The following is a 14,298-nucleotide window of genomic DNA, read 5'->3' as shown; positions in this document are numbered from 1 at the left end:
GTGCTCAAAGATTGTCCCCCTAAACAGTGTAATCTTGCAGTGCCGAGCGCCGGTGAAGATGGTGAACTTCCGCCTTCTTCCTCACTCGAAAAGGGGAAGCACTCCCAAGATGGCGGGCTTCCGCCTTCTTCGCCATCCGAAAAGGGGAGGCACTCTCAAGATGGCGGACTTCCGCCTTCTTCCTCGCTCGAAAAGGGGAGGTCCCTTTACCCCTCCTTCCCCCCGGCGACTTCCTGCCTGAGTGGGCCGGAAGCTCCCTCCCCATCATTTTACCCCTCCGCGCAGGGCGGTCCGCAGCCATCTTGTAGCCCACGGCCATTTTGTGGCCCGCCGCCATTTTGTAGTACCGCTGGGGACGGCCCGCAGCCATTTTGTAGCACTGCATGGGCAATGGCTCCTCTCGCGCCCTCCGCGCTAGCGGCCCCCCCTGGCTCCGCCTCCCCCGGGCGGCCCCCTCCATCCGATCCGTGGCAAGCTGCCGCACGCGCGGCCCCCTCTGGCCTATTTTTGGACCCATATTCCTCCCCCGCCGGGGCACCTCCGCCTACCTCCCCGCCACCTCTGCAGCGGATGTCCCGCAGGGAACAGCGCCAAATGCGAGTGATCCAGCACCAACTGAGCCAGCTCACCCTTCACCCCGAGAGGCAACCATCCAACCCTGAAGTCCATTTGCTGCTCGCACTCTACCGTCAGTGCAGACGCCGCACCCTTCACCATGCTGGCGAGCCAATTAACATAGTCTCTCTCCTTAGCTATCAGTGACTCGCCACTGCCGAGGACACCCCTCCCACTTCATCTTCTCGGCCTCCTCCTAACCGACCTCTTCCTGCTCACTCTTCCCGCAGGTGCCTGAAGTCTTCTGTAACCGTGGCCCCCCATGCCGCCATCGCTCTCAAGCAGCTCCAGCCCTGCTAAATGGCCCGCTACCCACTTTCCCTGGCCCGCTGCCTGCTTTCTAGCATCTAATAATGTTTCTGCTTTTGCCTCCCCATACTTCTGCGGAGCTTCCTCCCGTCTCAACCTCACTCCTCTTCTCAGCCATCCAAAGCATCCTTTCTCATCCCCCGCCCCCCTCCTTTTTTGCTTGAACCCCCATTGCGTTGCAGATTGGGCCGCCCCATGTCGGCCCGCCCCATTGACATCGGCCTCTCTCGCGCCCATGGAGACCTTGGCCTTCTTGTCCTCGCCTACGTCTCCACCACTCCCGACGCTGCCACCACCACCACTGCTGGTGCCCTGACGCGACTTGTCCTCACCACTGCGATCCTCCAGACCATCACACAGTCTGCCTCTGCCGCTCTTCGCCGCCAAGAAGAGATCAAATACCTGTAACGCGCTGTCATCCTGGACTTTTAACAGCAGATGGACCTTATAGCCACCGAGATCAACGAGAATTGGACATTGGCCACCCTTGCTTGCAATGGCAAGATACCGCCCCCCAAATTGTACATTTGTATCCCCGTCATACCCACCTCCCTCTTCAGCCCCGCTTCCCTCATTGCTTACTGCCCTTGGGCCTCGGCTACTTGTTGCTGCTGCCATCCTGGCCCTTATTTGAAAAGAAGGGGGAAATGCGGTCACCCCTCGGGCTGAAGTGTGGTTTGCTGGCCTGGCAGGGGAGCAGCTGCGGTAGGCCAAGCCGCTGCCCCCATAATAGGGTGGCTGGTCGGACTCACCGCCACCCCTGAAGGAAGCTCGGCATGGGCGCAGAGTGCCCTCGGGTCTCCCCTTCTCGGCAGCCATGCTTCCGTGGCCGCCCCTCCTCCCAGATAGCGCCGCATGATGCCTTCTTTCTCCCTGTGCAGGCGCAGGGCAGAAAAATCCAGTCTGCCCTCTTCCCTTCCCCCGACAGCAGCAACAGCCAGGCGTGGGCGGGAAACTCAAGTCTGCCCTCCACCCCAGCAACAGCAGCCACCAATCCCTAAACCCTGCCCCTTCCCCCAGCAACAGTGACAGCCAATCCCTAATCACCGCCCCTCCCCCTTCCAGTACCTCCCACCGACCTTTCTCCGGCAACCAATCAGAACAGGGCGTGGCTTCGACCAATCAGCCTTCCCCAGCCCCTATAAAACTGTTGCCTCTCCCTCAATAAAGTTGGACTTGCGTGTTTACCTTGTCTCCGCAGTAGTTCTTCTGCCGTGCGCCCTCCAGTCCTGAGAGCCCCCGACAAGGGCCTGGCCTCCCTTGTCCCCAGTTCGTTGCCTGCTTCTCCGGGCGACCCCTTCGTCGCCGGCTTCGCCGGGCGACCCCGTCAGCCGAACCGCGCAACCCCTGTGAGACCGACCCCTTGTCTGCTGCCGGACCGACCCCTCGTCCCAAGCGGGACCAACCCCTCCTCCCAAGCAGGACCGACCCCTCGTCCAAAGCTGGACCGACCCCTCGTCCGCAGCCAGACCCCACCTCGACCGACTGAGCAAGCCGCCGCAGATACTGAGTGTTTTTTCAGGTGCTTTTTGGCCATTTGTATTTCCTCTTTGGAGAAAAGTCTAAGTTTTTTTGCCTATTTTAAAAATTGGATTGCTTGCTCTTTCATTGTTGAGTTATATGATCTCTTTATATAGAATGAAAATCAAACCCTTATTGGATATGTGGTTTCCAAATATTTTCTCCCTTTGAATGGGCTGCCTTTTCTCAAACTTTTGGAGAAGTCCTTTGAATCACAGAAGTGTTTAAGTTTGGGGAGAAACAATTTATCCATGTTTTCTTTCAATGCTCATGTTTTTGGTGGTAAGGTTTAAGAATGCACCACCCACCTTTTCTTCTAGGAGCTTTATGGTTCTAGCTTTTATGTTTAGGTGTTTGATCCATTTTGAGTTAATTAAAGTGTGAAGTAGGGATCCTCTTTCTTTCTTTTGGCTATGGATATACAGTTGTCCCAGACCATTTTTTGAATAGACTATTTTGCCCCAGTAGAGTGGGTTTGACAGGCTTGTCAAAAATCACTTGACTGTAGATGTGAGGATCTGTTTCTGAACCATTATCTTGGTTCCATTGGTTTATGTATCTATCTCTATGCCAGTACCACTCTGCTTTTATGACTATAGCTAGGTAATATGATTTAAAGTATGAAAGTGAAAGTCCTCCAACTTTGCTTTTCCTTTTTAAGATGTTTCTGGCTATTTGGAGCCCCTCTACCCTTCCAAATAAATTTGATAATTATGTTTTTAAAATGCTGGTAGAATTTTTATTGGGATTGCATTGATCTGTATATTAATTTGGTTAGAACTGACATCTTAATGATAGTTAGTCTTCCAATCCATGAGCATGGATTGTTCTTCCAATTATTTAGGTCTTTTAAAAATTTCTTTTAGCCATGCATTCTAGTTTTCTGAATACAATTGCTTTATATACTTGGTTAAGTTTAACCTAAATATTTGATTTTTTAAGTTGCTATTGTAAATGGAATTATTTTCCTGCCTTCCTCCTAAGATTATGCATTACTAGTGTATAGAAACACCACTGTTTTTTGCACTTTAATCTTGTATCCTGACACTTCACTGAAATCATTTATTAGCTCTCACAGCTTTGTTGTAGATTTTTCAGGACTTTCTTAGTATAGGATCATATCATCTGCGAATAGGGGAATTTTACTTCTTCCTTTTCACTTTGGATGCCTTTAATTTCTTTTTCTTGCCTGATTACTCTAGCTAGAACCTCTAGCTCTATTTTGAACAACAGTGATGACAGTGGGCATTCTTGTCTTGTCCCTGATCTCAATAGGAAAACTTTCCATCTTTCACCAGAGTGTAATGTTAGCTGTAGATTTTTCATATATGGCCTTTATCATGTTGAGAAAATTTCCTTCAATGCCTGTCTTTTGTATTTTTATCAGGAAAGAATACTGTATTTTGTCAAGTGCCTTTTCTGCTTCAATCAATAGGATCATGTGATTTTTCTTCTTTGATTTATTAATGTGTGTATTACACTGATTGATTTACTTGTGTTGATTCACCCTTGCATACCTGGTGTAAAACTTACTTGATCATGATTTGTTTACTGTGTTGTTAGATTCAATTAACATCTATCTTGTTGAGGAGTTTTGCATTGATATTCATTTGGGAAATGGGTCTGTAGTTTTCCTTTTTTCACAATATCTTTATCTGGCTTTGGTATTTGGGTGATATTGGCTTCAAGAATGAGTTTGGCAGTGTTCCTTCTTACTCAATTTTTGGAATAGCTTGAGTAATATTGGTATTAAATCTTCTTTGAATGCTTGGTAGAACTCACCTGTGGAACTATCTGGTCCAGGGCTTTCATTTTGCAGAGTTGTTTGATGACTGTTTTAATCACTTTACTTGTGAGTGGTTTGTTGAGATCTTCTATCTCTTCTAGGGTTAGTGTAGGTTGTTCATACATTCTTACGAATTTTCCCATTTCATCTACATTGTCTGATTTGTTGATGCACAGTTGTTCATAGTATTCTTTTTTTTTTTTAAGGTTTATTTTATTTATCTCTCCATACCCTCTCATTGTTTTTGCATTTTGCTGTGTCTGTTTTGTTGTGTGCTGGTCTTCTCTTTTTTTTATGAGGCACTGGGAAATGACCCCATGGCCTCCCATGTGGGAAGGAGGTTCCCAATCACCTGAGTCACCTCTGCTCCCTGTTTTTTTGCATTTCTCATTGTGTTTCCTCACTGTGTCTCTTGGTTGCATCATCTTGTTGCATCAGTTCACCATGCCAGCCCATCACGTCTGCTCACTGTCTTGCTCATCCTCTGGAAACTGAACCCAGACCTCGCATGTGGTAGGTGGAAGCTCAGTCACCTGAGCAACATCTGCTTCCTTCCTAGTATTATTTTATGATCTTTTATTTCTGTGGGGTCTGTAGTAAGGTCCTCAATTTCCTTTTTTATTATATTTATTTGCATTTTCTTTCTTTTTTCTTGGTCAGTTTAGCTAAGAGTTTGTCAATTTTTGTTAATCTTCTCAAAGAACCAACCAACTAGTTCCTCCAACTGTATAGTTAGGTCACTGATTTTAGCTCTTTCTTCTTTCCTTTTTTTTCTCACAGATTTAAAACCACATTTACTGAACCACTCCCACCCCACCCCAGACTTAAGCCTCAGTTGGACCCTCTACCCACCAGCGTTACTCCAAGAATCAAATTCCGATGACTTTTTTTTTGGTAATTTATCCCTCCCCATTGTTTGCACTTGTGGTGTCTGTTAGTCTTCTTTTTTTTAGGAGGTACTGGGAACTGAACCTGGGACCTCCCATGTGGGGGGGGAGGCACCCAATTGCTTAAGCCACCCCTGTTTTTGCTGCTCGTTGTGTCTCTCATTGTGTTTCCTCATTGCATCATCTTATGACAAAAAGCTTGCTATCTTCTTTATGAGGCACTGGGACCAAATCTGGGACCTCCCATGTGGTAGGCAGGCACCCAACTGCTTGAGATATATCCACTTCCCTCCAGTGACTCTAAATACCCACTTCCTCATCACTGCATGGATTTTGTGGAAGAGTCTGATGGCCACTGAAGTTGATGGCCACACCTTTCAAGGGTCTTCCAGTTCTGGCATTATGGGAATTTGGCTGCTCAAACACCAGGGGAATGGTAGACTCTGAAGTGCCATGCACTGTGGTGGGAAGACATCATAGCCGAGATTTGTCACCAACAGGAACCCTGCTGTGGTCCAACATGTTCAGTGCCTGTGCTGGAGCTACAACTATTTGCCTCAACTTTGAAATTAAGCTGAGCATCAGCAGGTTTGACACAAGATATGTGCTCAGGAGACATTCGTGCCTGACTCTCCAATAGTCTTCCATTAAAATCAGCTCACCCTGCTCTCACCTTCCCTTAGTTCCTTAGGCATTCAGCTCTGCAGTAAAAACTTAGCCTTCATTTCTCTAATAGAACATCCTGTAGACTAAGACCCTCTGAAAATCTGAATTTTAAATTTTAATTTGCTTTAAACAAGCCACACATGGCCAGGTGGCTACAATATTAGACAGTGCAGATAAGATGCCTGGTACAGGAGATTCAGGAGCAGGCAAGCAACTGTCTGAAATTCCTATAAATTGCTCCATAGGTGGAGCAGAGCAAGGCCTTAAACCATTTCAAAACTGTTCTTTCAAGCACTTTAGGAATGCACAAGGTCAGTGCATACCCAACCATGCTAGAGGCTTGCAATCTTTCTTCTTTTCTAATGCAAGCATTGAGGGCTATAAATTTCCCTCTCAGCATTGCCTTCACTACATCCCATAGGTTCTGATACATTGTGTTCTCATTTTCATTTGTCTCAAGATATTTATTGATTTCTCTTGCAATTTCTTCATGATCCACTGATTATTTAAGAGCATGTTGTTTAATCTCCATATATTTGTGAAATTTCCCTTTTTCCACCTCTTGTTGATTTCCAACTTTATTCCATTATGATCAGAGAAAGTGCTTTGTATAATTTCAATCTTGTTGAATTTATTGAGACCTGCTTTGTGACCCAACATATGGTCTGTCCTGGAGAAAGATCCATGAGCACTTGAGAAGAATGTATATCCTGAGTTTTAGAGTGCAATATTCTGTATATGTCTATTAGGTTTAGTCCATTTATCATATTATTCAATCTCTCTGTTTCTTTATTGATCCTTTACCCAGATGTTCTATCCAATGTTGAGAGTGGTGTATTGAAGTCTCCAACTATTATTTTAGAGATATCTATTTCTCCCTTAAGTTTCCAGGTATTTGCCTCCTGTATTTTGGGGCATTCTGGTTTGGTACAAATAAATTTATGATTTTTTTTCCTCCAGGTGAATTTACCCTTTTAAAATATATAATGTTCTTCCTTGTCTCTGATAATTATTTTGCTTTTAAAGTCTATTTCATTCAACATAAGTATAGCTACTCCAGCTTTTTTTTTTTTTTTTTTGGGCTACTTCATGCATGGGATATCTTTTTTCCAGCCTTTCACTTTCAATCTATTGGTATTCTTGGGTCTAAGTTGAGTTTGTTGGAAAAAAGTATATAAATGTCTCATATTTTCTTACCCATTCCACCAGTCCATATCTTTTGATTGGGGAGTTTAATCCATTAACATTCAATGTTACTATTGTAAAGGCAGTTCTTATTTCATCCATTTTGACCTTTGGGTTTGATCTGTCATATTTTATTTTCACCACTCTATTTATACTTTTAGTTACTTTTGCTGATATAATCATTTCTAGGCTCTCTTCCAAGCCTCTCTCCTGTCTTTTCTTTACATGCTGTAGCACTACCTTTAGTATTTCCTGCAAAGCCAATTTCTTGGTTGCAAACTCTCTCAGTTTCTGTTTATCTGTGAATATTCTAAACTCATTCTCATTTTTGAAAGACAATTTTGCTGGATGTAAGATTCTTGGATGGCAGTTTTTCTCTTGCAATATCTTAAATACGTCATATCATTGCCTTCTTGCCTACATGGTTTCTGATGAGAAACTGACATTTAATTTTATTGGGTATCCCTTATATGTTATGCATTGCTTTTCTCTTACTGCTCTCAGAATTCTCCCTTTGTCTTTGGCATTTGGCATGCTGATTAGTATGTGTCTTGGAGTTGTTCTATTCAGATTTATTTGGGTGGGAGTACGTTGTGCTTCTTGGACATGGATATCTTTGTCCTTCAATAGGATTGGGAAATTTTCTACCATTATTTCTTCAGATATTCTTTCTGCCCCTTTTCCCTTCTCTTCTCCTTCTGGGACACCCATGACATGTATGTTTGCATGACCCTTGCCATAATTTATTTCTCTGAGTCCATGTTCAATTTTTTCCATTCTTTTCATCTATTCTTTTGTGCATTCACTTATAGAGAGCATGTCTTCAGGCTCTCTGATCCTTTCTTCCACCTCCTAAATCTGCTATTATATATCTCAGTGTATTTTAAAAATCATTTATTGCACCTTCCCTTCTTATAAGATATGCTATTTTCCCATGTATGCATTCAAATTCTTCTTTGTGTTCACCCAATGTCTTCTTAATATCCTTAATCTCTGTAGCCATCTCATTAAATTTATTAAGGAGATTTGTTTGAAGATCTCTGATGAGTTGTCTCAACTCCTTTATGTCATCTGGAGGCTCATCTTGTTCCTTTGATTGGGGCATATTTTCCTGGTTTCTTGGTATGGATTGTAATTTTTTCTTAGTGTCTTGGCATCTGGCTTACTAGATGTATTTATTCTGGATGCAATTTCTACCTTTAGTTTAAGACTTTCTTGCCCTTTCACCATTGCTGGTTGTATAGTAGGAGCCAGGGATGTAATAGGCACTGTAAACTATGGAAGCTGAAACTGCTCATATTGCCCCAGGGACTGATGAAGCTTCTCCCATGTTTCTCCTCTGCCAGGAATAGGGACATAGCTGCAGCCATATGTAATAATCAAAGTTATGCAGGCCAAGACTGTCTGTAGTTTCTCAGCGAGACTGATGAAACTCCATGCCCCTTCCTCCCCTGCCTGGTGTGGGGATGGTGCTACAGGTATGGGTCACAAGCTATGCCATGTGGGTCCAAAATTATTGCAGTTACCCAGGTAGACTGATGTAGCACTGGTTCCCCTCCTCCCTTGCCAGGGGAGGGGATGGACCCTTTGGAGTACCCAAAAATCTAATCCATGTGGGCCAATAAAAAAATGCACCTGCAATTGCCCTGAGAGGCTGAGGGAGTACTGTCACTTTTGCCCTTGAGCAGGTGGGGAATGGAACCCAACAATCCAGTCTCTGCAGGCTGGAAGTACCTGCTGTTGCATGAAAAGGTTGAGAAAATACCAACCCCAACCTATTTTATTTTCGAGGGGGTGGATCCACAGGCACCAAAGAGTTCAGTCCATGCAGGTTGAAAGTGCCTGCCATTGCCCAGATAAGCTGAGGAAACATCAGCTCCTCCTATCCTATGGGGGGAAAGGGAGGGTGGAGATGGAATTGAAGGTGTTCAACAAACCAGTCTGTATGGACTGAAAGTGCCTGAAATTGCCCAGAGAGGCTGAGGAAACTATTGGGTTCAGGGATGGAGCCCCAGGTGAGCGACTATTTGGTCTGTGCTTGCCAAAAGCACCTGCAGTTACCCGGAGAGGCTGGTGCAGGTCCTGCTAGCTTCCTCCCTGCCAGAGGTGGGGCTGGAGCCTAGGCTAGGGCTACAGTCTGATCTGGGTGGAACAAAGCCCATCCCTACTGTCACTGTGATTTTCAATCAGCCCTGCTTCCCCTCATGCCAGGGGTGGAGTTAAAATGGTGGCTACCAACCTCTTTCTGCTTTGGACCAGGTTCAAATTTCAGTTGTTCTTAGGATTATAATTTAGCCAGCCAAATTTACTAATCAGTAGCCAAAGTTGGTGGCCAGTTGTCTATTCCTCCCCCATTTTTGGGAAATGGTGCTTCCAATGCCAGCCATGGAATAGCTCCTGAGGCAGCCTGTGCCACCAGTGGAGAGTGGGCACCAGCTTCTGTGGCCTGGAGTGCTCTACTCATACAACTTCACTGAGATGGGCCATCTCTTCCTTCCATACTTTCAAGGATGTTGCAGGATGCTCTTCTGGTCTTCTGGGGCCCCAAAACACATGCTTTAGATAGCTCTGGGTGATTACTAACTGCCCTGTAGCATGATCTGACTCTTCGGGCTCCTTATTCAGCCACCATCTTGCCCTTCCCTCTGGCCAATTGATTTTTGACAAGAATGCCAAGTCCACTCAATGGAGAAAGAATAGTCTCTTTAAAAACGTGTTGCTGAGAAAACTGGATAATCACATGAAAAAGAATGAAGGTTGACCTCTACCTCACACTGTGATTGTTTGAGATTATTTTAAGTCCCCAAAAGAAAAAGGTTATGTTTGTAAACTAATCTATTCCTCTGGGTGTGATACCCTTTGATTGCATAAACTTCAGTTGAGGAGCCTTTGATTATATTACATGTTAAGATTGCTGTAGAGCTTTTTGTTGGACTACTTCATGGAGGCAGGACTCAGGTTGAGTCCCTGCCCTCTTTCTGGGTCTGATCTAAATGGACTCACTCAGACAGACCCAAGAGCAGAGAGCTGCCATTTTTGATCCTGCCATGAAACAGAAAGGAGACTCAAAGAGCTGAGGCCCTAGGGAAAGATGAGCCATTTGCCTGATAGCTCACAGCTCAGCTTGGGAAGAGAGCAGAACAGCCAGGATCAGGGGCTCTTAACAAGCAGTCCACAAGCTTGAATTGAAATTCAAAACATTACTCTTGAGGGAATATGTTAGTGCAGGTGTGATACATTTATTAAATAATACGCAGTATAGTGTGGACTTAGTAAGGAGTCCATGGTTTTCACCTGACTGGCAAAGGGATCTGTGACAAAAGAGGTGACGAACCCCTGGCCAAGACTGATATAGGAGACCAGGAAGAGACAAGCCCTATGCCAGGGAAGAAAAGACTAGAAGATCGCTTAAGCCTGAAGCCCCAAGAGGCTGGGATCCCAGAACAGCTCAAGGGGAGACAGCAAAGCCCTGAGGCAAAGGCAGACACTTTGGCAGAAATCTCCTGCCATCGTGCTTCAACAGGTGGCAGCTGATTTGGGTGAGAAAGCACTTCCTGTGGTGCCTTGAGTTGGACTTTCACAGCCTTGGAACTGTAAACTTTTGCCCCAAATAAATATTAAGAGCCTTTATGAAATCCAACACATTTATGGAACTCTGCATCAGCACCTCTTTGGCAAACTAAAACACACACCATATACAAAAGTTAACTCAAAATGGGCCCAAGACCTAAATATAAGAATCTGAACTATAATACTTCTGGAGGAAAATATAAGGAAGCATCTTCAGCACCTTGTATTAGGCAGTGGTTTCTTAGACGTCACAAAAAACAGCATGAGGACAAAAGGAAAAATATACAAATGAGGCCTGATCAAAATAAAAAACTTTTGTGCATCAGAAGACTATATCATGAAAGTAAGAAGACAAACTACAGAATGGGAGAAAGTATTCAGAAACCACATATTCAATAAGGGTTTAGTATCCAGAATACATAAGAAAAGTTATTTGGAGACTTTCCTGTTAGCACACACAATGGGATTCAAGGCCACATCTTTTATTCTAAATTTAGTGCTATTTCCCTGCATCCCAGGTACCTCTCCTGCCCATATTAATATGTACAGCATCATTGACATAGCATCAGTTTAGATCTAGCACACGTTTCAGATGCCTACTATGTGTGTATCACTTTTATAAGATCCAGGTGAGAAAGCTGATTAAGTGAGCCTCATCTTAGAGGCATATGGAAATCCCTTCCTTCTTGGTGAGAGGTACAAGTGAGTTCAGGTGAGAGATGCAGACTTCAACTAGGATGGTGGCATGAAAATTCGATCTGTAGGTTAGACTAGATCTGGGGGGTAAGAAAGAGATAAAAGTCAAGGATGACTCTCTGGTGCTATTTCTGTCTTAAGAACACTTCCTTAAAGGCTTCTTTCTTTGGGTTTTTGTTCTGGTCTTAGATTAAGTGATACTATTAAATATGATCAAATGTACTTTTTTTTTTCTTTATTTTTTTAAATGTTACATTAAAAAATATGAGGTCCCCATATACCCTCCACCCTCCTCACCCCACTCCTCCCATAACAACAACCTCCTACATCATCATGGGACATTCATTGTACTTGGAGAATACATCTCTGAGCACTGCTGCACTATATGGTCAATGGTCCTCAAATGCACATTTAAAAATCTGCAACTACCCTAGCAATCCAGGGAATTTTTGTCAGCCGTCCAGAAAACATACAAAATGAAATTTATATTCCTCACCATTACGTCATTACATTTATCACTGCTAGGCAGCAGTCCTAAATTCTTAGCTTATTGGTACTAAGGTTTCTTGGTCTTTGTATCCTTTGTAACATAGCACTCTCTGAACACAGTTTATAATTAAAGACTTATATGTTGAATTAAACTGAGAGAAATTAAATATCCTTTAAGTTGGCAGATCTACCCTTTGAAAATGGATTCAGAATTTGGGAATAGTAAAAAACGTCACTAGGAGCCAGATATAATATTATGCCACTCACGGCATAATGTGTCCATAAAGAAATGAGTGATTTTCTCACATGCATGGCTCAAAAACTTTGAAAAGACAACTTCTGGAGAGGTGTTACTGTCTTCCTCAAATCCTTGAATCCACAAACCAAGCTGCATGTATTCATTAAACACTTGTAATATTCCAGTTACTATCTAGGCACTAGAGATATAAAACTGAATAAAATATGGGCCCTCTGGAAGAGTGAGGTGGCCTCTCCTCTATAACGTGTCTAAAGCAATCTGTACTTCTTTTATCAAAGTAGTTTCTTGTGACTCTGTCTTGCCACTAAACAATACTAATGTGCTCCATGAGGACAGGGACATGCATAATTTTTAAATTATGCTTGTACCTCTTGCTACTAAGAATGCCTGGTACATGGTGGGTAGAGTGGATGTTTATCTTTGCTACCTAGCATTCTTCCTCTTTCTTTGATAAAAAGGATCCTCTTTCCAGGAAAGCTTACACTCCATATGGTTTCCTTGGCTCTGACCCCATCTGTTTTGCAAAAGAGTTGTATACAATAGAGTTCTCCCCAGAACTTTTCAGTCAGCACTTTAGAGTAGAAAATTGCATGGATGTTGTTGGTGTCCCACCCAGATTTCCTTCGCTGGGAAGATTAACACAGTCCTTCCCCATTCCATGTCCTCAGTTCTTGACTGACCGACAAGGGGGAATGAAAGTGGGTCCCCTTTCCCAAAGAAGGGTCAAACTCTATTGTGTGATTTGTGCTCCAGATATTTAGCCTTGGGACCAGGCTAAAGTTAGTGTCCAGCTGAGACTGCATCCTTAGTTAGCTTTCTTCTCCTGCCCTAAACTGCTTTTCTCATGCAGCTTTTGCTGAAAGCACCCCCCTAATAAGTCACTTTCCTATGAATCTCTGTCTCAGGCTCTCTTTCAGGCTGGATTAATCAGGGTTCTCTAGGGAAACAGAACTGACAGGAGATATCTGTAAATACTATGAAATTTTATAAAATGACCTCACACAACTGCAGGGATGCACCAATCCAAATTCTGTAGGACAGTCTGCAAGCCAGGAACTCCAAAGAAGGTCTGGATGAATTCCCCAGAAGAGCTGTCTGTCTGAAGTAGAGATGGGAATTTTCTTTTCTGACTGTTGAAATCACTTCTTCTAAGACCTTCCACTGATTGGATGAGACATCTCTCGTTTCTGAAGGCATTCTCCTCAGTTGATTGTAGATGTAATCAGCTGTGGATATGATCGACTCACTGATGATTTGAACCCATCAAATGTCCTGAGAGAACTCAGACCAGCAGAATATCTCAGCCTACATGTAATATCAGGAGTTAAAAATGCTTTTTTGACCTTGAACAAAAGGGAAAAATGGAAAGGACAAATGAGTTTATATGGCTATGAGTCTCCAAAAAGAGCTGGGAGGTCATCAGAGGGGTTGCCCTTACGCACACCTCAACGGAGTCCCAGAGACAGGTAAAGTAGATGCAACCCAGGTATTGTTCTTGTGAGGACTACAGAGGCCCACAGGTTCTATGGTCATGGCAGATGGAGTTCAGTGCCATGTCAGTTGGCTCTACTTTGGAGTTTGTGTTTCTGAGTGTGATGGAGCTGGACTCAGATGTGATCTTTGTTCACAAGCCTCTCCTGTCACTTTTACCAAACCTGTGGTTGGCGCTGGGGTTTAGTGTATACTAAGGGGCCCTGAATCTCTGGACTGTTCATGTGATAGCCAGACCCTGAGCCTCAACAGACTTGCAACTCCTACACTCTGGTTTATTGGACTTACCCCAGCCAGCTAACAGGGAGGTGAAGAAGGTCAACCACCACACCAGGGAGAAAAGAGTGCCTAAAACTGCAAACAGGAGAACTGCATCCAGCATCCAAGTGAAATCTAAGCACCCTCTTGATACAGAGGTGGAGTGGACATAGCCATCCCAGGGTCCACAGAATGGAGGAGTGGAGTATGGATTGCAGGGGATTACTGATGCTCTATTCTGGAATTATTGTGATTAGTGATGGAAGTGAATGTGGCGTTGAGGTGGAGAAAGTGGCCATGATGGCTGCTGGGGGTGGGGAGTGGGAAGAAGAGATGTGATGTGGGGGCATTATCAGGACTTGGAATTGTCCTGGGTGGTACTGCGGGGACAGTTACTGGACATTGTGTGTCCTCCCATGGCCCATGGGGTGGACTGGGGGAGAGTGTAAACTTAAATGTGGACCATTGACCATGTGGTGCAGCAGTGCTTCAGAGATGTGTTCACTGAGTGCAGTGAGTGTCCCATGATGCTGGAGGAGGTTGTTGCTGTGGGAGGAGTGGGGTGA

General features: G+C 44.2%; 1 non-coding gene across 1 annotated transcript; it reads right to left on the bottom strand.

Moving 5' to 3' along the window:
- Positions 1 to 5,996: 5,996 nt before the first annotated feature.
- Positions 5,997 to 6,130, bottom strand: LOC111758915 (small nucleolar RNA SNORA9). The gene has a single exon (XR_002793037.1). It is a non-coding gene; the product is annotated as a small nucleolar RNA SNORA9 (small nucleolar RNA).
- Positions 6,131 to 14,298: the final 8,168 nt, after the last annotated feature.

Source organism: Dasypus novemcinctus, chromosome 10, assembly GCF_030445035.2.
Source record: "Dasypus novemcinctus isolate mDasNov1 chromosome 10, mDasNov1.1.hap2, whole genome shotgun sequence".
In the NCBI taxonomy this organism is placed as follows: Eukaryota; Metazoa; Chordata; class Mammalia; order Cingulata; family Dasypodidae; genus Dasypus; species Dasypus novemcinctus.
Note: the sequence above shows the minus strand (reverse complement) of the source record. Positions and strands in the feature narration are given on the sequence as shown.